Genomic DNA, 21,629 nt, shown 5'->3' with positions numbered 1-21,629 from the left:
CATGTCAAAAGTTTGGTTAATTGTAATGAAAATGTTTAAACACATACTCCAGCCCAGGCTATAGTTAGCTTTGCTAACTGTCAATAAAAAAAAAATTGTCAGGATATGAGGCATGTTCTTGTGTTGTTACTTAAAGTGGCACAGTTTAGCAAACTGCTTTACTTGCTCTGTGCATTTGCTTAAATAGGAAAATCATTGTCAAATTAGAAAAATAATGTCTTTAAGAATGTAATGGAAAAGAGAAGGTTTTAGTCGAATAAATACCTTATTGTCAACATTAAAGTAAATTTTCTATTTAACTCTTGAACACACCAGAAAGTACCTGAAACAGTCTACCAATCACAGGAAGTAAAATGGTCACTATGAAAGATGGTAAAGAATAAATATGTAATATTATCTGTTTTACATCCCGTAACTACACAGACATTTACCATAGTCAAATTTCCTCACTTTTGCTTATAATGCATTTAGGCAGACTATTTTATATTTTGTTTGGAACAGTAATTATTTGAACTGAAAGCCAGAAGACCTCTGACTCTTCACAGTCTACACAAAATTGGCATTAATAAAAAATCCTTAATCTGACTTTTGTAGGTTGACTCGTTGAACTTTGCAATATTTTCAAGGGAACTTATTCGAAATTCACAGTCCTGCTATAAAACAAACAATACAATTATTTTTTACATTTATTAATTTTGCTTATGCTTTTATCCAAATCCACTTACAACTGAGGGACAACATTGAAGCTTGAGTATATCAGGAGACTTTAAGTATTAACCACTACATTTTTTCACTAAGAAAAACTGAAGATGAGGTAAAGATGTGCATTGAAGTAAGTGCTAATTAGGCATGTTAGGGTTTAAGAGCTGTTAGAAAAGGAGGTACTCCCATTACAGATGGGTCTTCGAGAGGTTCTTGAAGGTAAAGAAGGATGCTCCTGTTCTATTAGCATTTGGCAGCTCATTCCACCATCGAGGAGCCACAAACGAGAAGAGTCTAGACTGTGATTGCCTTGAGTGCAGCGACGGCAATACCTGATGACATTCCTTGGAGAAATGTCAGCGAAGGAGTATATGGGGAAATGATTTAGTTCAAGTAGATGGGTGTTGCCAGAGAAGTAGCTCTGAAGGCAAGCATCAGGGACTTGACTTTGCTCTTGGCATCCATGGGTGGCCAGTGGAGGTTGATTAGCCGAGGAACGACATGTGCCCTTTTTGGCTGATTGAAGACCAGAGGCACCGCTGCTTCCTGAACCATCGGCATGTTCCAAGCACTGGGTGGCAACTAGGTCAGGTAAAGCATGGTTTTCTTATATTATATTGTGGAAAGTGGCACATCTGGGAGAGAGAAGCAACATGATCGGAGAAGGATAGCTGGCTATCACACAGGACTCTGGGGTCAAGGATGAAGAAGAAATATTAATGTTGAAAATGTGCTTTAGTCATTGATTTACCATATCAATAACATCAACAACAAATATATAAGTGTGTGTGTTTATACAGGAAGATCTTGTTATAATATGTCTTAATTGTAAATAGGATTTTCCATGTGTATTGTAAAAACTTTACTTTGATTTTAGGGAGGCACTATATTCCAAACAGTTCCTCTCATTTTCAAGCGCGCGGTAAGAAAATACCTCACTGAGCCGCTCACGTGCCTTGTAACGTCCTATTTGTAGCGCTATTATGTCATTACAGCCAAGGCAATACTTATCCATGAGAACGTCAATATATTTCTCATCAACAGGATGAGAGGAAGACAAAAAGGTCGGGTGTGCGCACAGCACAAAGCAATGACTATCAGTCTGTCACTGAAATGCTCGGATGTAATAAGGTCAGCAAGTGCGAGAAAAAATTTGATCACACTTCTCAAAGGCTAATTCCATATTACATTCATGTTAGCTCACTAATCAATTTAGATTCACCCATCAAGCTTAGTCAGATCATTAGGAAGCAATTTTCATTTTGCCTGAGAGTCCATTAGTTGCTTGAGTAACATTGGACTCTAAATTGATGCGCTCAAATTGCATCTGGGCGGATTTCAGAACAATAACGAGCACAAAGAATCACATGCAATTGTATCAGTGCATCTGAAAAACACACATCGGCATTGGCCTCCACTGATGGTGCAAACACATCAAGCAGCAGCATCGTCATCGTTCCACCAACTTTGCCAATGATTCCTATTGCTTGTATTATTGATGTGTTTATGGCGGCTCCTGGCACACTTGCTCCTTCACATCTCGATAGAAATAGCAGCCCACACGCTCCACTGAGCATCACAGGAAGTGACTTTCAGATGCCTTACACAAGGTGGGCAAATCAGTGGGGAGCAGGCCATTATGGCGGTGTTGTGGTTCATTTGAGTGCCATGCACTGTGCAGGAAAACATGATCTTTCCAAGTGGCCAGGGGATTCAGCACAGCGGGGTCGCTGGGGAGGAGTTGCCCCGTAAATTACAACTAATTACAGCTTCTATTGAGCTGGAATCCAGTCTGCTCATGCCCACAATCCCACTAAGACGACACAGGAGGGATTTCACTCTTCCCCACTTAAAGCTCACTATCCATAGGCAGCACTGGGAGGCATTTAAATACACATCTTTACATACTGAGATGTGCAGTGTGGATACAAGTGGAAACAGTACAACGGGTTTGCATTCAGTCGTTTATACAAGGCTAAATAAGGAGATTTATAAAATATTATTTATTGTTCTATCATGGATTCATATTAACATGATTTATCCTGTATTTCTAATAATAGCATCAAAGTTGTGTTCAACATAAACTGGAAGTTAATATATCCTTCTTGTTTTCTTTTTCCTGAAATATGAGAATTGTTAAAATACATTTTACAACACTGGACAGTGTGTGTAGCTGTGATGCAAGTGTGATGCAAATCCCTTGGCCTGGGGTTAAAGAATAAGGAAATCTGTGAGCTCTGAAAGAAACAATTATAGTTTTAAAAGAAGAGGAAGAAATCCGCACCTTTAAAGTGTCATTCCAAAAAGATTTTTCTCATGCGCTGCTTCTACACTAGATTAGGGCCTTTCACTTTCCTCCAAAAAACATTCACACATTATCCACACAAGACAAGCTATGGTTCAAAAGATGAACTTCTCACAATAAAGGAAACACGTACAAGACATATGCACTCTCATAAGGAGCAATAGAAAAGGCATGAACTAATGGTGGCGACTGAAAAGAAAATAATATGTGGGCATCTCTTTTAATTATGGAATAGTAATAATCACAGGCTAAGAGTTTTTGTCCAACACATCCATTATATGACGAGAGTCAAATTAGGATTATAAGCAATTATTGGATTTCTTTCAAACATCTAGTTGAAACAAAGAGTGCCTATAATTCCTCCCAGCCCCTCTGCTATTTTTAAAGATTATCTCCTTGGTTCATTCATCCTCCTCTCTCCCCTCTTATGAAACAAAACAATGAATCACTCTGCTCTCTCTCTACATAGCATCAGGCTAAAGGGGGAAAGAGTGGAGGAGGTAACTTCTGTGCCCGACACTGAATTGTTGAAAGTGAGTGTGATGTCCAATCTTCTCAGTGGTGGCAGAAAGAGCACACATTAACACCTGTGAGACTGGTAAGCCACAGCTTTGGCAAAGCCTCTTAGCCCATCCCTGTGTCATCCATTTTATGTGGCACTGGGGCATTTCTACACTGCGGCCCTCGCTGCTGCATTACACAGGGGCGTGTTCTCTGTGCCATGCCCTCTATAGAAAAACACTTCTCCTTGTCCTGCCTTTAAATAAGTACGACTTTTATAAATGAAGAGGGAAACTTGGAGAGAAAGACCTAACACAACTTCCATCTGTATGTGTGTTCAGATTACTGAAACAACATTTAACAATTCATGATGTATTTGTCAGTAGAAGGCATAAATTGACTTACAAATTGAGATGCACTGGCATTTTAAATGCAAGCCGTTAAACTAACAAACACAACAGTTCCTTCATTATATTTAGAAAGAGTTTGTCGAGGAGAGGAGTGATAGAATATCCCAAAACACACGATTGACAAACAGCTACCAAACTGGTATGCACAGCCGCACGCTGCTGGGAGCACCGCAAAGCCCACACCATCACGCCAATGTCCTTTTCCAAGCCTTAATGTCCCTTAAAAAAAAACATGTATTGTTCTGAGAGAGTGGTGCTGGTCCTGGCCCTGCTAGAGGCGGCACTTGACACATGCCAGGGCGCAGCAGCAGCGGTGTGTTTGCAGACTGTTCCTGATGTGGGGTATAGTGGAGTAATGGTCAAAGATTGATTAGTACTCCACCAACTGTGACTGCTCAGTGGCAAACAAATGTCTCTCCTTTAACCTAAAAAAGACCACTGGAAAGGGCATACACAAGTGTAGCCAGTACTCTATAATATGCCCAGGTTACTTTAACTCACCAGAGGTTAGAATAAGGGGTTTGGGGGTTTGATTTTCAGTTTTGGAATATACCTTTCTAAAAAACAAAGCTTCAAAACATGGCAATATTCTCACTGTGCTGTATAACTGACCCCACAACTCTTTTGAGTAAAAGGGAAACACAGTTCACTGACTACAGGGTTTTTAGGATTGTATGAAGTATAAATTTGACCCCTTGAAATTCACAAATTAGACCCCTTTAAAACAAACTGACCTTTTTATACCCGACTGACCAGTGATGGGTCCTGAGCTTCATTAAGGCAAAAAGACTCTCAGAATCGCTCCCCCTTTGGCAAATTGTCCTCTAGGCAAAAGCATAGTGTTCATTCTGTCGCTGCAGGGCTTTACACTGAGCTGAATCACAGAGCTATTAGTTTTGAAAAGCTGTGAATTGCTCCAAAACTTATACTTAAGCCACACACGAACAGTATTAAAGCAAATGCATTTACAAAAGTTAAAATCTGCATTGCCTTTTAACCAGGTATGATAATCATAATGTTTGTTGTCTGTTGTTAGTCCATGTTAGCAGGAGCACATTAGCAGTCGGTTAGTGTGGACAAACCCAACAACTGCTACAACTCTTGTCTGTCCTCTGAATCACTGAAAGACATTTTCAACATAAAGTGTATCTGTATATTGAACTGTGTCTTCACTGTGTCTCTTCTCCTCCATGTTCTGTCCCCCTGCTAGATTGATTTAAGCTCCGCCCACTCCTGTTGTCTTCCTTACATGAGGCCAATTAGAACAGGTGCTTCTTCTTCTTCTTCTTCTTTTTCTTCTTCTTCTTCTTGTTTTTAGGTGGTTGGCATTACCTACCGTCACCTTCTGCTCTCGAGTGAAGGCAGAAGGTGACGGTAGGTAATGTAAAGTGGTTTTCAGACTGTGTCAGTAACAGGAGAAACTTGTCATCTTCTTGTTTCGGATTTAGGGAAAACAGGAAGGAGTTTGTAAATCAGGTCCTTACCTTGATTTTCATGAGCAGATGATCTTCAATTCAAATGTATTTCATTTGGCCAAGAGTAACTACAGTTAATCTGTGTATCACAAATACTTCAGGTAAGATCTGTTGCCTTTTTATCGATAAAAACTTTAGAAAGTCACCTGATCAAGTGTCAGGATGGCCGAGTGGTCTAAGGCGCCAGACTCAAGGACTGACTCCTTCCTGGTCAAGGGGATTTCTGGTCTCCCAACAGAGGCGTGGGTTCAAATCCCACTTCTGACATTGGTTTTACAGACTGGAGGCAGTATTGAGAAGAACCCTAAAAACACATGGTCCAAACAATCAAGTCAGTCTATCTCTGTGATTATCAGATTCTGGCAGTAACAACAGAACGACAAAATCTTCTTGTGTGGGCGACATTTTCATGAGTTTGTCATCTTCCATGCAAATGTATTTAATGTCACAGAAACTAAATAAATGTCATCTTTGTATAAGTAAAAGTATTAAAAGGCTCAACTTCCAGTAATCTCTATGTCAGGATGGCCGAGCGGTCTAAGGCGCTAGACTCAAGGACTGACTCCTTCCTGGTCAGAGGGACTTCTGGTCTCCAAATGGAGGCGTGGGTTCAAATCCCACTTCTGACATTGGTTTTACTTCCAGGTATCCATGAAGCAAATAAAATAAAACAAGTGTTTAAATTCTAGACTCTATAGCAGATGGTTAAGACTGTGTGAGTTAAGCAAAAACTAAACCAAATGTTTTTGAACACTTATAAATTCACTTTCATCCGATTTCATTTCAGATTATTTATTCAAGATTCAAGAAGATCTATTGGCATTCCAAAACATGACATACATGAGAGGGAACGAAGCTAAGTACTGAGGTCTTGGTAAACAGATATGAAATAGAACACAATAATCTAAAAACTAAGCCAAAAACTAAAAACTGTGGAAATATATCCCTTTTATTTTCACACCTGGCAAACCAACCCAAGAGCATAACCTACAGTTTAGATCAAATACTGACAAAGACTAACTTAAAGCTGTCAATTTATTAGGAACGCAAACTGTAAAGGTGCTTCCACACATTCACTCACAGATAATCTCCTGAAATCATGTTGAGGGGCTGTATGTGAAAAACACAAATGTCTGAGTCAGCTCCAGTCGACACTGTCCAAATATTCTTCTGCCAGCCCCGAACAACTGTGGAAAAGTCAGAGTGAGCCCAAAGAGGTCAACTTGAATAGAAAACAATATTTGAGCGCTTTTGGTGTTAAGGGTGCACTGGTGTTGATTTGCTGTAAACAAAAACACGTGAGTAGAATTTCATGAGAGTGACTGCACATTCTTCTAGCGAGCCTTTACTTACCCCAATCTTATCTGAATCACATTTCTGTTTGCTTTGTTGTTCTACAATCTGGTAATGGGAAGCGAACAATACACCCGGAGAGATCATTAAAGTTTCATCTTATTAGTCCAGTGGAGAAAAGTTCAGAATGCATGGAAATGGACATCATTACCGGGTAGTACTTCCAGGGAAACATAATACTTCTTTTTTCTTCTGGCTGACATTAATGATTGGCTTCTCTGTCATGCCATGGCAGCCTTGTCAGATGCAGCTGCTATGGAGATGAGTTCCACCTCAGGCTAAATAATGTTAATGGGATTCCCAAACAAACACCTATCACATAAACTAAATCTGTAAGTTACTGTTTCTCCGTCCAAGAGTTTCTCGGTCATTTGCCTGTTCAGCGCTTTCCTCTGCAAATTAATAAAAGAAAAATGCATTCGGGATTTTAGCAACCGGAAAAAAGCCTGTGGTTGGATTCCATCTTGACCTGTTGGTTAGGGTTAATACCTACAGTAGTTTTCTATCAGCGAAAATGTATGTCATATTTACACACTTGACATACAGCAAAGTGATGTCTCCATTGTGATGACACCAGCAGCTTTGATGGAGAGTGGAGAGCAGGCGACAAATAGGAGATGATGGAGGGATTTCGCGGACGCACCAGCGTGGGGGGGGGGTCTGCGGCATGATTACACATAAACAGCCTGCACAGAGGGACTCACAGGGGAGGTGAAGCCGGCCACCACTTCTGCCACGTCCCAGTTGCACGGCTGCACAGAGGAGTGGAGGCTAAAAATGATCATTGCAATCATTAAATCAAATTGACAGGTGGCTGCAGTCAGGTAAATGCTGAATTCCGTCCAGTATCTGTGGGATTAAGGAGCAACGTGAAATCCTTGTCGGTAATTCTTCAAGACAAATAGCAGGGCTCCCTAGACACCACCCCCTTCCAGGCAGCAGGCAGTCTGCACTAATTAGCAAGGGAGGTGTGAAGGAGAAATCATTACTTTATCCACACACTGTGCCCTACATACCCATCTCCCTCTCCCCTGCAGACTCCATCAGATCACCTCTCATCTATCCTCTCCCCACAAGCTGCAGCACGGTGCGATGCGTGTGCCTGGCTATTGGTCTGCAAGTGTGCACGTGTGTTTGTGTGTAAAGTCGGCACCGGGCAACGGGAAAAATACTGACAGGGGGATCAAAATGGAGGGCAAATGAAGGGCCATAGATAAAGGCCAGAACCGGAGATGGGGGAAAAAGAAGATAGAAGAGGAGGGAGGATGAGGATGGAGGTCCTTGAGGGAATACAAAGAAAGCATCAGGCTAACCACTTGACAGAAGAAGTCATGGGAGAGGTGGAGGGAAGGGACATGTGCTGCTGTGGACGGCTCAGCACCATTCCTCCCTCGGTGTAATTATGATAAAATGGTCTCTGATTGATTGTTTGAGCCTGCAGGACCTCCAGAGCCCATTTGTGCTGTCGATGAGGCGTTTGTGGAAATGCTTACACCTCCCACCCCCTCCCTCTGGACCTCGCCTGGACTCCTATTCCCAGGTAGCATGATTCATGAGCACTGGAGCTTTCGTCTGACCCAGGCAGGCCTGCAGCCCAAACCATCAGGTTGTGCTCAAAACAGTTGCCCTCTCTGCAATTAATGAGGGAGGGAAGCAGAGGGCATTCAACGCCGCTTCCACTTTCTTCTTTTTGTATCCTCTCATTTTAAAGCCTGCATCCGGAACTGCTCATAATAAGATCTCGTTACCGCCGAGCACAGATCAACAAGAGCGTGGAAACCCCCATGGTAGGCCGATCTTGTTAAAAGTGCCGCTGGACGTATAAAGACACAAACCGCAGGCTTACCAGTAGGAGTACATAGTCAGGCCAATCAGATTTAGAGCTAGATGCCACAAGTAAAGTGGTGCACTTAGTACATCCTGGCCACTATCTCTTCAAGAGCATCTTGAATATTTAACCATGGCTCAATTTTACATACAAGCTTTTAAAATATGTGATATTTATTTCATGGGAACAGAATGCATAAAAGCCGTGCAAATTGAGCCCTGTTACCTTCTCCCCCCCTTTTAAAAATGCATTTATATTGAGCACTTACTTACACAATATACTCTGTTTGGGCCCAAAGTTATATTTACTACCATCTCTAAATAAAAAGTTAGTTGTAAAAACAAGGAAAAAGTTGATAAGAGAGGAAGAGGAGATTTCAGGAAAGCATGAATAGGAAAAGCATTGCCTGGGAAGGCTGGCCTTTTTTAAAACATTATTTATTTTTAAGCACTGCAGCTTCAGTAAAACAGAAAGAAAATCCCTCCACACAGATTCTGCACTTAAACACGTGGAGCGCTCCACCAGAAACAAGAAAAAGCCCAAATAAATGTACAAAATAAATCTGCGCTCTAAAAAGAAGCAGGGAAAACATTAATGGGTGGTTCACAACAAGAGCATCTAAGGCAAATGATAGCATAGCACATAAATCCCCCTCAACTACCCACCCGCTCGGTCCCCACCCCTGAAAATAAAGCGCCCTTTCAGCACATATTCATAAAGGTTCTCTAATGGCTTCCAGAGGGACGAGGGGGCCTTCTCCTCAGACAGAGACATTTCGCAGGCCCACAGGCGGAGCAGAGAGGAGCCAAGAGAAAAATATCAAGTCTCCGAGAGAGACACGGGGAGGGAGGAGGAAAAAGTCAAAATTAGGGAGAGAAAGAAAGAAAGACGGAAAGAAAAGGAAGAAAGTGAGGGTCGTCAACTCCTGTGGAATAGGAATGATGCCCCACCGGGGTCTATTAGTGAGCCTTTACATACGATGGCAGGATGGCAACTTCCAAGCGTGGCAACAATGCAAAGCCCTCAGCTTCCTTTGGCAGGGGAATAAAGGTTGTCGAGGAAAAAAACTCCGATGCAGATACCCACAGATTGCAGTGAGCCATATTTCCCCAAAATATTGATGTTGCAGGTGATTTTTTGCAACAGTGATATTCATGAAGATGTGACACCTGAAGCCAAATTTAACAGCTACAGCCTCTAAAATGACCTTAACATCGAATCAATAGCACTGGGAAACAGTCACAATAAACACGGAACATTTTAACCTTCAGGGTTTATTACAGAGATGTTGTGTTACACTGCAATGGTGTTCGGTAGGTGTCCCTAAATGAAGAGGTAACCAAATACTTGCACACATCCAATGCACACACACAGACACACACAGAGTTATGGTTCAAGCAGGACACGTTGGGCTAAACAGGTCTGTCTGATAAGGCCTAAGTGAAAAGTGACCAGGGACTTCTAACTCCGTCTGGCCGACAACCACAAACAAACCACCACATGCAGCCCATGTTACACTCTACAAGTAGATTTTATTTTTATATTAATACATGAAATTGAATACCTGCATATGAATTATCCATCCATTATCCATATTCTTATCCATTTGAGTTTTACAAGGGGGCAAGAAGCAGGTTTCCCCCTGGACAGTTCATATACTAGTAAACGTTATAGACTTATTTTATTTACACGATTCAATTACAGTTTTGATGATATTCTATGATCATAGTTTGTGGAGAAAAAACATATTTCAGTCCCCAAATAAAACAACAAAGAAGATGCAGTCTCAACAATAACCATCTAACTCTGTAACTACAGGTTAGTGCAGTACAGAATTCAAACTGTACAGCAGTTAATACAGAGGCGGATATATCAGAGTTTTTGATTCCGTCTATTAAAACAGATTTGAGTATTTGCATATTTAAATCTCCATGACACCAGAACAGAAAACAAACATAAACAACAATTTCCTGCAAAAAGGAAAGTAAAAGTAGCCTTGTTTGTAATGGAGCTGTGGTCCTGAACCCACTCCACTGCTGGTGTCGGCTGTTACTTCAGCTTTTTGTTGTTGTTATTTAAACTTCTCTACTCAGATGGACCTTTCTATTCTAACGTTGTTATCCATGTAAAACAAGTCAGCAGCGGTTCACCGCTGTTTTCCTCAAGTGTTCAGACCAACAGTGAAAATACCAACATGCAAACAGTAAGTGTGTGGGCGGAGCTGCGGGACCAAACCTGGTAATCTGGAGAGAGAGAGAGAGAGAGAGAGAGAGAGACAGAGAGGCGTGATGGAGGCGACGTCCACATAGAACCAGAGTGGGCCGCACAGCTCTGCTTCACTGGGCCCATCATTACAGCACTGACACAAATGTCTTTCTCCCTCTGTCTCTCTGATGTTTTATTTCTTTTTCATATTGAGCCACCAGCCCAATTTCTGTAGCAGTGGAGAAAAGTCCACAAGGCCACTTTCTCAGTGCTCTCTGATGATTGTAAATTATTCTTTACTACTAATTTGGATGGAAAGATTAGGAAATGTACCTCGACTTTTCCTCTTTTCCTGCTTTTAAGACTTTATTATGCTCTGGTTAATTTTGTCAAAGAGTCTATGTATAATGTGGTCAGTTGTCATCTGCATAGTCAATGTGGGATATTGGAACCAGCACTGGACCCCAAAAATTTAAACAATATATTGATCAGGCTCTAGTCGCAACTTAAATATGATAACAAAATGGCAAAATTATTAATAGGACAACTTCAAATCTAAAATGTGAAGGCAAATGTCCACTTGCAATGTGATTTCATTAAATTAATTGTGTGTCTACACTCAACATTTAAAGCGACTTTTTACATTGAATAAAATACATAAAGTCACCGGTTTAGTCATAATTATCTTTTTTGAGTGTCAGAACCTCCCCCCCCCCCGAGTCATGAGTCTGCAGAAACTACAGAGGAGCTCATGTGAGAAGCAGCAGGAGATCCTCTGCGTGCGAATGTGGCGGTTCTAAAACGAAACAGATGCAAAAATGTAAAAATATCTCAGCTTTAAAAAAAGTGGTGCCATACAAAGACACAGACTAAGATGTCAAGAGGGTTTTTGATGAAAATGGCCGACGTGGGTGTAAATACATCCTGCCTCTGCCTGCTGCACCCCCCCTCACCTGTTGTGTCTTGAGTGGAAAATCTCGTGCTGGCTTGTGCATGTGTGAAAGAAGAAGTCCGGAGCCAGTTCCCAGGAGTTCCTCCAGAGGTCATGTCTGAAAAAACGGCTTTGGACACTGGGCCGGAGATCCGGAGCTACACGCAACCAAAGCACTTGTGAAGGCTTTTCCTGGTGACGGACATGTTTAAGTGTCTTTTTTCTTTTTTAACCTGACAAGTTCAAAGCAAAAGATTGAGTGACACACAACGAGGCCTGGTTCAGCCGTGGGGTACGGACCAATTATCTCTGAGCCTTTAGTTCAAGTGCATTTACCATTTCTGCCTCAGTGCTGGGAATCAGGAGCAGCCCATTAAGGGTTCCTCGTGAACAGATTCCTTCTTCTCAACATGGTGCTCATTAAAATTGCATTGGGAAGGTGCCATTTTCACTTATTAGCTTAATTGTCAGGTCATGTAGATTGGACGGATGACAGTGAACGTATCTACGCCAGAGGACATGTTAGTTCCAGTCGCCCACTGCTGCTCCGGAGTGGAAGTCATCAACTGCCGAACACGTTAATAAGTCATATATACGGGGGCCAAATTAAGCCACAGACAAATTAAACGAGCCTTCTCATAAATTATGCCACGGGGATGGGGCATCGTATATATCATCGCCGTGGTCGTCATCCATCACCGTGACATTGGAAGTCTCAACTTGCCGTCTCACGGAAACCTGTGAGGTTTGTCTCTCTCGTCTGCACCCTGAGGTGAGGGTGAGGCGTCAGGTCGACTGCCGACCTCACAGTCCCACTAACCTCAGCCTCGCTCCATTACACTGCTTAATTTCTGATTGAGCATTTGAACACAGCGCTCCCTCCTGATAGGCTCAAAGCAGCAAGACACCCCGAGTGAAGAAAGCTTGAATGACTTGATCTCTTCTACCAATAAAATCATCCATCCATCCATTTGCTGAACCTCTTATCATTTGAAGGTCGTGGGGGGGGGAGAGCTGTAGCCAATCACAGCTGACATTGGGAGAGAGAGGCAATGTCATTGGACAGGTCAGTAATGTATCGCAGGGCTGGTACACAGAGATAATTCCCTTTCCCATTTAGACTTTTTACTTGGTTCTATTTCCATTTTATTTTTTGTTCATTTCCTTTAACTTTCTTTGAGGTCATCATATGTGTTCATGTCTCTTTCTTGATTCAATCACTGTAATTGCCTGAAAACTTGAAGGAATCGTTTTTTAAGCTGTAGTTTCTACCTCTGCACATGAGATCTGTTATAAATAAAGCTGCCTTGCTCCACAGTACATGGTGGACATGTATCTGTGCTGATTCCTCGGCTCGTGTGCTCTACACTTCACAGACGGCACCAGCAGCACCTTGTTATAACAACATCTCTGCCATGTCTCACAGTCCTGACTCCGATTCATGACTGGCATATTAGTGCTTATTGCCCTATAGGCATTTTTGAAGGAGACACTCGACACAGGCTCTTCAAATTCCTTTAATATTTTGAATAGTCTCCTGCTTGATATTAGTCAGAATATATTTAAATTGTTCTATTCTCACAACCAGGAAATATTTTTAGGCAAAAGCCTTGAGAAGTGTCAATGTGATAGGTCTGCAGCCTGGATGAGGGACTGCTTATCTATCTATCTATCTATCTATCTATCTATCTATCTATCTATCTATCTATCTATCTATCTATCTATCTATCTATCTATCTATCTATCTATCTATCTATCCATATATCCTTCTATCTATCTATCTATCTATCTATCTATCTATCTATCTATCTATCTATCTATCTATCTATCTATCCATATATCCCTCTATTTATCTATCTATCTATCTATCTATCTATCTATCTATCTATCTATCTATCTATCTATCTATCTATCTATCTATCTATCTATCTATCTATCTATCTATCCATATATCCTTCTATTTATCTATTTATTTATCTATAAACCTATCTATCTGTCCATATATCCTTTTATCTATCTATCTATCCTTCTATCCTTCTATCCTTCTATTTATCTATCTATCCATATATCCTTCTATCTCTCTATCTATCTATCTATCTATCTATCTATCTATCTATCTATCTATCTATCTATCTATCTATCTATCTATCTATCTATCTATCTATCTATCTATCTATCTATCTATCTATCTATCTATCTATCTATCTATCTATCTATCTATCTATCTATCTATCCATATATCCTTCTATTTATCTATTTATTTATCTATAAACCTATCTATCTGTCCATATATCCTTTTATCTATCTATCTATCCTTCTATCCTTCTATCCTTCTATTTATCTATCTATCCATATATCCTTCTATCTCTCTATCTATCTATCTATCTATCTATCTATCTATCTATCTATCTATCTATCTATCTATCTATCTATCTATCTATCTATCTATCTATCTATCTATATAAATAAAAAACATCACCCTGTGTCAATGAATGGGTGTCAATCGATGCCATATTTAAAATACGTTTCAGCTGCAGATACATCTCATTCATCACTTTGATTCAAATAATCAAAATGATTGGCACCATTAAAACCATGATGGATTATTCACACCAGCACATGTCCGTTAATGACCATATCATCCAATCCTCCTGTGGATGAAAAACAGAAATCAATCAGGAACATTAGCTTCATTCACAGACGCCGACAGAAAGAACCAACCAGCAACGAGGGGACCTTCAGTAAATGACACAATTCTCAAGATTCTGTTTCATTTGTCGACTAAATGAATTCCTCCTTCAGTGTTACCCTGACGGTCTCTGACTGAGGAAGAGCTAAATACTCCACATCTTGTATCTTACAAAAAGAAATGTGCAGAGTGAAACTGCTTTGAATGTTATACTGCAAACATCTAAAAACCTTTAACTACACAGCTCTGCACACAATGGAAGAAGCCAAGCTTGCTGCTTTGGCAGTAACAACAAAAGCCTCACAGGTGCTGAGACTCCACGCTCTCTTTAACCTGCACGATGGCTCTCCAAAAGTATGAAAGGGAGAAAGTAAGAGGGCTGTGCTCTACGTTTCTCAGGTGAACAGCTGGACTGTGGAATATTTGGCGGGCAGATAGTTTGAGGCACAGCTGGCTTTTAAGAGGAAGAGCTCCCCTGGAGCCGCTGGGAGGTCACAGCCTGCTAGGCCGTGAAGCGCTGCTCGGCAGGAGCCGTGTGTAAAGGCAGAAGGCCTGTGCCACTGTGTGCAGATGTTCCCCCCGCTCAGTTGGCTGCCTCAAAACACACACAATACACACACGATGCATGAACCCTGGTGCAGAGATGATTTAACACATAGCGCAAACACTTAACACAGACACTTTCCCCGACACATATAGATAAACACACAAACACCGCACACACTGAGACACACAGACACACACAAACACGTTCATGCATACTGCACAGACATATTCCCTCTCCATACCCTGTCTGCACAACCGCATCACTTTCTTGTGTCCTCCCTAGCAACAAGCAGCACCTCAGTGCTCATGAGTGCTGCTGCGGCTGCAAACAATAAAGTCGGGTTTAAATGAGCTCTCCAAGGTCGGAGACACACAACCCAATGCAGGAAGGTGCCCCTCACATGGCAAAGCTCACTGCTCCTCACCTCACAACAGAGCTGCTTCTATTCATAACCCACAGGTAAGTCAAAATACCTTCTTGTGTATGTCTCACACAGTGCTCCACATTTGAATAGCATCCTGCAACAAACAATCAATAGCACAAAAAACGTCCTTCACTTAATTCCTGAACTGTATGCGTTCATCGACCCGAGTGCTCCTGTGGGAAACGTCCACAAGGGGAAAACTCCGGCTCCGCGGCAAACTGGGCCAAACGGTTGCGGTATCACACTCAGTAACTCACTGAGGAATGTCATTCAAAGGTGTGTGTGTGTGTGTGTGTGTGTGTGTGTGTGTTTGTGGTGGGAGGTTTATTTTAGCCGGAACATGTGGCATGAGCGATGCCTCCAAAGGATGGGCACGGGCATCAGACACCGGGATCAGCAGACGGCCGACAGTGACGAATAGAGGAAAAGACAGTATGAGTGGCGGGGGCCCCAGTGAGGGACGGCTCGGCCACCTCCGCACCGCTTGTCCACCCCGACCAACCCCGCCAGACGAGTCCTGCAGCTGACACCGACGGACAAGCACATCTGGCAACCCGGGGTCCACCAGGGTCCAGCAGGGTCCAGGGTGACAGCACCAATCAGCCACTTGATATTCACTGAGTCGACTTCCCTTCCTCCCACCCTGATGCCAGAGGGGGGAGAGAGCGAGAGGGGGAGGGGGGAATCAAATATTAATCATCCCAATAGCAGGCGTTTCCCCATAACCACAGTGTGACATTGATATTCAATCAATCAAAAAGCCTGAGTATGGAGAGATCACGATGCGATCGACGATGGACGGTTGAGAGTGAAAGGCGACAATAACCTCATGAATATTAACGCCTCGGCGGAGCGCTATTAAATTTCTCCAGAATTCCTCCAGTGGAGAAAAGTGTTGTTTGTTGTGAATCTCCGCTCCTCAGCATGTGTCACACGTGAGAGCTCCGGCACAGTTTCAAAGCATCAGCGCTTGTTTGCAGAGTTAAGACCTGAGCTGTTATGACACCAGCGGTTGCTTTAGACTGTATGTATTGTTCTATTGCCCTTTCATTAATTATGCACCAGAAACTGGCCAGAGGCTATACCGTTGTCTACAGTGAAAATTAAATATTGATAAAGCTCCAGCTTTCACCCCAGATTTCATGGTGTTAACAAATATGTTTTGTTTGCAAAACAATTTGAATTTAATAATTCATCAAAGGGGGGGGGGGGGAGGCCATTATCATTCAGTATGAGCCCTGTGTGGCTTCCAGATGCCGGGGATCATGTCCCCGCGCCGGCGATACATGCAAAGTCTGTGCCCTTTTTTATGCATTATTGAAAGCAAATTCGGCAAGGTGGGTTTAGACATGGGCACAGGGACTGATTCATAACATGCATAGAGGTGACCTGTGACTGTCTGTCAGGAAGAGACATCGTGACCGCACTACAAAGACCAATTCAACGCCATGCACACGATCACTGAGTTCACTCCTGCTCTTTAAGAGCAGTTAGGATAAAAACAAAGACACAAAGAAGCAGCTTTTTAAACAGCCCTTTAGCCCTAATTAGTCTTTACATTATTAAAGACGAGAAAGTAAATTTAGCTTTAAACTTTATTCCAGATGAGCACACCATGAACACTGGCTATGTAAAGGTTAACAACTCACAGGGCCACAAATCCAGAGTGCCGAGGGATCATGGCTTCCCAGCGGGCTATAACATTAGTCACCAGCTTCATGCTGCTCATAAATCGAACGCAGCAGCATCCTGACTCCGCCTGGGAACATGAACGTAATCCTCAAAGCTGGAATTATTCTTTATTTGTCACGCCGGCCCGAGAGGAGGGAGCAAACAGCGGTGATTACAACCTTAACCTCCAACATCCACACCTTATTGACCACTCTGTCAGCCGTCGGTAACAAAGCTGGACTTGACATTCTGTTAGAGGTGGGGGAGGGTCGGGGGGGGGGGGGGGGGGGGGCGCTGCAGAGTGGAGGGGACGTGGTGGCTGATGGGCGTGACGGAGAGGAGAAAGAGAGAGAGACAGGGGACGCCTGTTTGGGATTTACAGCGGCAGTGTGCTCACCTAGCGGCTGACCGTACTGCTTCACAGGTCAGCCGCTCTAACCGGACTCCATTAATAAAAAAGTCCACCTCGTGGCACACTTCATGCTCCGGCGCGTCCAACGCCGCGGGGACGACTTCACTGGCACTTTGCTGGAGAACAGAGCGAAACAGCGAGGAGGCCGAAGAAACCCTCTGAAAAAGAACAGAGGATGGGTGAGAGAAAAAGTCGCACACAAAGTTTTTCTTACCCACTCCATTGTACACAGTCTTATGTGAAGTGAACTTTCACAGCTGCAGCTTGTTCTGGAGAAAAACTTTTTTTTTCCCATTTATAAAGGTCAAAGTTTTTCTTCCCCTCTCTCTTTGTGGAGTTGACTCAAGTTTCTCCGATTGCACCAGGTCCTACTTTTCTGGCCCCGCAGCCTGAAGCACACTTTAGGGACGGGCGCGGACATCATGGTGTAAATGTGTTTTATGACCAGGCAGCTGCCGGGGGCAGGCGGCTTTTTATGCTTTCTGGCCGAGTGCAACATGGCCACCTGCTCGGCGTAAAACCCTCACTGCTATGCTGGGCTTTATGGGCACGTTCCGCAACTAAACAAAGATATACAAGGACGTGTGCGAGGAGAGCGGCCTGCTGCATATGGTGCGCACTTAAGCAATTCATCGGTGCCACGAGCACGAGACAGGAGCGGGTCCTGTCTCGTCCTCGTGGCCACGACAGAGCCGCCGGACCTGGGGGACACTTCTCGGTTCATGAACCCGCTGATGAATTATTTTTCTCCACGTCCACGTCTCCCCAAGGCGCGACTGTACGTGTCCCACTCCTCTGACAACTCTGTTTGCCTAAGCTCCCGAAAGCCGGCTGATTATCTTGAGACTGTGGATGGGGGGGGGGGGGGGCTGTGCAGACGATCACCCCGAGGATTCACACAAGTGAGCGTGTGTTTTAGCTGCAGAGGGAGGTGAGTACCACTCAACCTCGTGCTCCTCTGATAAACAGGTTCATGTGTGAGGGAGAGGGCTGATTATTAGACGGATTTCAGAGTGTCATCCCTCCCTCCCTCCCTCCCTCCTTCCCTCTCTCCCTCTCTCCCACTATCTCACTCTCACGACTGCAAGCGGTAGAACCAAATTACTCCCCGCCAGTGAATAATAAGGAAGTTTATGGAACGTGACGAATGCGGCGGCGCTCCACATGAACCACCAATGAGGGAGGCACCCCAGCGTGGCAAATGCTACATCCTAATATCAACAGTCACCTTGTGCTGCTCCCTCAACTCCCCAGAAGGACACATCACGGGGAGAGAGAGCACCAACACACGGTTCGATGCCGTGACACTGACAGAGCCAGCGCTGGTGTGTGGGCACAGGCAGGTGAGCGGGTCTCAAACAGGCGGCACGCCACCACGGCAGGCTGGCCCCAGGGCGGGCACAGAGGAAGAAGGGCCAGAGGGGAAGACACGCTGTCATACATGGGCTCAGTGTCAGGTGGGGCAGGAGGGCTGTCAGTGTCCCCAGCTGACACACTGTGTGTATATTTGGTCACACACATATTTTGTTGTGTCACTCAGACAAAGTTGTCACATTGAGGGAGTGAGTAATGTTTGACACCATTGAGAAAGAAGCCTGGTGTGAGGAACATGTTGAGACTAGAATGGTTCTCAGTCCCGTTCAATTCATCAGCTGCACCAGAGTTCACACCATCAAATCGGTTCCCATCATGTGTCCGATTCTTTTCATCAAGATCAATTGTTCTCTGGGAAAACCGAGAAAAACATACCCCAGAAAACAACGTTACATAAAGCATCACACAACGTTACATAAAGTATCACACAACGTGACAGAAAAGATCTCACAACTTTACAGAAAGTATCACACAACATTATTGTAAGAATCACACATTCAGTTGTGTTTGTTGAACTTGCTAACAAACCCGCAAGTTCTGTTGAAGAAGAGAAAACGAACCAGCTTTCGTCGATTAAGTCAAATTAAATATTAAACGTTAGCTCGTTTATTCTTTTTGTTTTATGACATTTTTAAATGAATAAATTTGGGTAAAGTGAATCTCTTGTTATCTCATTATTTATGTATATATATATATATATCATACACACACACACACATATGTATATAAATTCATTATAAAAACAATCCAATCGTGCATGACACTGTGAACATATAACTCCTCTCTGTGCTTGTGTAGCCTGTGTCACGCTGACGAAGCCTTTTTGTGTTTTACAACATGTTGTGTGTCTGTCCCCAGGTTCCAGCTCTTCATCCACTCCGTCCTCTCTCTCCACGGCCGAGGAACAAAAAGTCTCTCCTGAGTGAAACCTCTCGTTTCCCTTTATCTCTGACGACCAGTCCTCTCGCTCTCGGGGTCATTACTTGCTGCCGGGCCCGACAGAGATCTTCCTGTTTGCTCGCTCGCACACTTTAAAGCTTTCAGAGGAAAATGAGAAGCTCTGGTTTCCACTGGAGCATTATTAATAATCTGGGTTTAAGATGCAGAGCTGGAAAAAAGAACCGTTAGGAGGCCTGAATGGAATGCCCTCTATTTATCATGAGTGTTTGTGTGTGTGTGTGTTTGTGTGTGTGTGTGTGTGTGTGTGTGTGTGTGCCGTGCATGCATGTTTGCAGGGTCAACCCTTTTATCCTCCTCTTTCAGGAAGCAGTGCGTGAGTGTTTGTGTGTTTCTGCATTCCCTCCGCAGGGACTATTTCAGTGGAGGGCAAAGAACACAGAGAAACTTTGAAAGAGCTTTTATGTACTTTTGAGTGAAATGATCCCGAGGAAGGCTTTATACTTTTTATTCAGGCTTCCACATCCAGAAGGCCACTCACTCAATTACCAGGCTCCCATCCTCCCTTTCTACATCCATCAATCCCTCCTCTATTCTTAGGCCTGAATCTGTGCGGCGCTCGGAGGCGTCGCCCACGGGCTGAGAGCACGAGCTCGGTAGTAGAGCGATGTAGAGCGATGTAGAGCGATGTAGAGCGATGTAGGGGGATGTAGGGGGATGTAGGGCATGTCAGTGACTTCGCAGTGAGTCAGACTTTTGCAGCCACTGTTTTTTGGGGGGCCATATTGTACGACTTCAAACGACCACACAGCCGTGGAGATGAAAACACACTTGCCGACTAATCGTCCTAATGTTCGACTGTTTCCGAAGAAAAAGTTTAGTGGCCTCGCACTTTTTCTGGAAGATTCATTTTGGGGATTTTTTTTATTAATTGTTCAAAAACGAACGAAAAAAAAAAAAAAACTGTCTTTGACATCACACACATTGGCCTAGGTAAAATAGGGCACGCACAGATTTAGGCTGATACCGCGTGACAAGCTAACTGAGCGAGAGGTAAACTCATTCTGTCGCCCTCACTTTCACATCTCCGCTCTCTTTTAACTGCAGCCCTGTCACTCAGTAGCCTGAGAGGTAAGACCTCACACAAGTCTGACAGATGAAAGTCTCCTCACTTCATCGCTGTTTGACATTTTACCTCCCAGAGAAATAAAGTTTCTGCCTCTCTCTCGCCTCCCTTTCTCTCGCTCTACCTTTCCATCTCCCCGAACACACACAAATGTAGACGCCCCCCCCCCCCCCCCCCCCCCACACCTCCACGTGAGTCCGTCTCCTCTCCTCCCTCTGTCCATCTGCCAGGTAAAATAGAGCCGCAGACAAAAGGAGACGCAGGCTAACTCAGTGATCTGAATCAAATGGCAAAGGGAGGAGGAGGAGGAGGAGGAGGAGGAGGAGGAGGAGGAGGAGGAGGAGGAGGAGGAGGGTAGCACAGGAAAAGAGGAGTGATGGGTGCCAGAGAGGGAGGCGTGGGAGACGTGTGGGAGACAGAGGGGCTGGACGGTGAAGGCAGGCATGAGGGGCGAGATGAGAATTTTTTCTGACAGGTTGAAGTCTCCTCTGAGCTGACCCTCTCCCTGCTGGGAGCCGTGTCTCCAGGAGGTGGGTGGGGTGAGGCAGCATGCAGCAAAAGAATACAAGAAGGAGCAATGAACTGTGATCATGGAGGTGCAATGCTGCAGCAGCAAGAAGGAGGAAAACAGGCAGTGGATTAATTCGAACCCAAACTAAAGCACAAGCTCCGGGGGGGGGACCTGTCGCTGGGCGGGTTAATACGAGCATCAGTCGGTGTCGGGTTGGCGTTATTAGACGAAGTGTTAGAGGACAACAGTTGAAGCTAAGTGACAGAGA

At 43.7% G+C, this 21,629-nt stretch overlaps 2 non-coding genes across 2 annotated transcripts; both read left to right on the top strand.

Annotated features, from left to right (window-relative positions):
* Positions 1 to 5,549: 5,549 nt before the first annotated feature.
* trnal-caa (transfer RNA leucine (anticodon CAA)) lies at positions 5,550 to 5,660 on the top strand. The gene is made up of 2 exons: positions 5,550 to 5,587; positions 5,615 to 5,660. It is a non-coding gene; the product is annotated as a tRNA-Leu (tRNA).
* Positions 5,661 to 5,911: 251 nt separating this feature from the next.
* trnal-caa (transfer RNA leucine (anticodon CAA)) lies at positions 5,912 to 6,022 on the top strand. The gene is made up of 2 exons: positions 5,912 to 5,949; positions 5,977 to 6,022. It is a non-coding gene; the product is annotated as a tRNA-Leu (tRNA).
* The last annotated feature ends 15,607 nt before the right edge of the window (positions 6,023 to 21,629 follow it).

The sequence above is a fragment of the Platichthys flesus genome, chromosome 8 (genome assembly GCF_949316205.1).
Source record: "Platichthys flesus chromosome 8, fPlaFle2.1, whole genome shotgun sequence".
NCBI lineage: Eukaryota > Metazoa > Chordata > Actinopteri > Pleuronectiformes > Pleuronectidae > Platichthys > Platichthys flesus.
The sequence above is the reverse complement of the archived record's forward strand: the minus strand, read 5'-3'. Positions and strand labels throughout refer to the sequence as shown.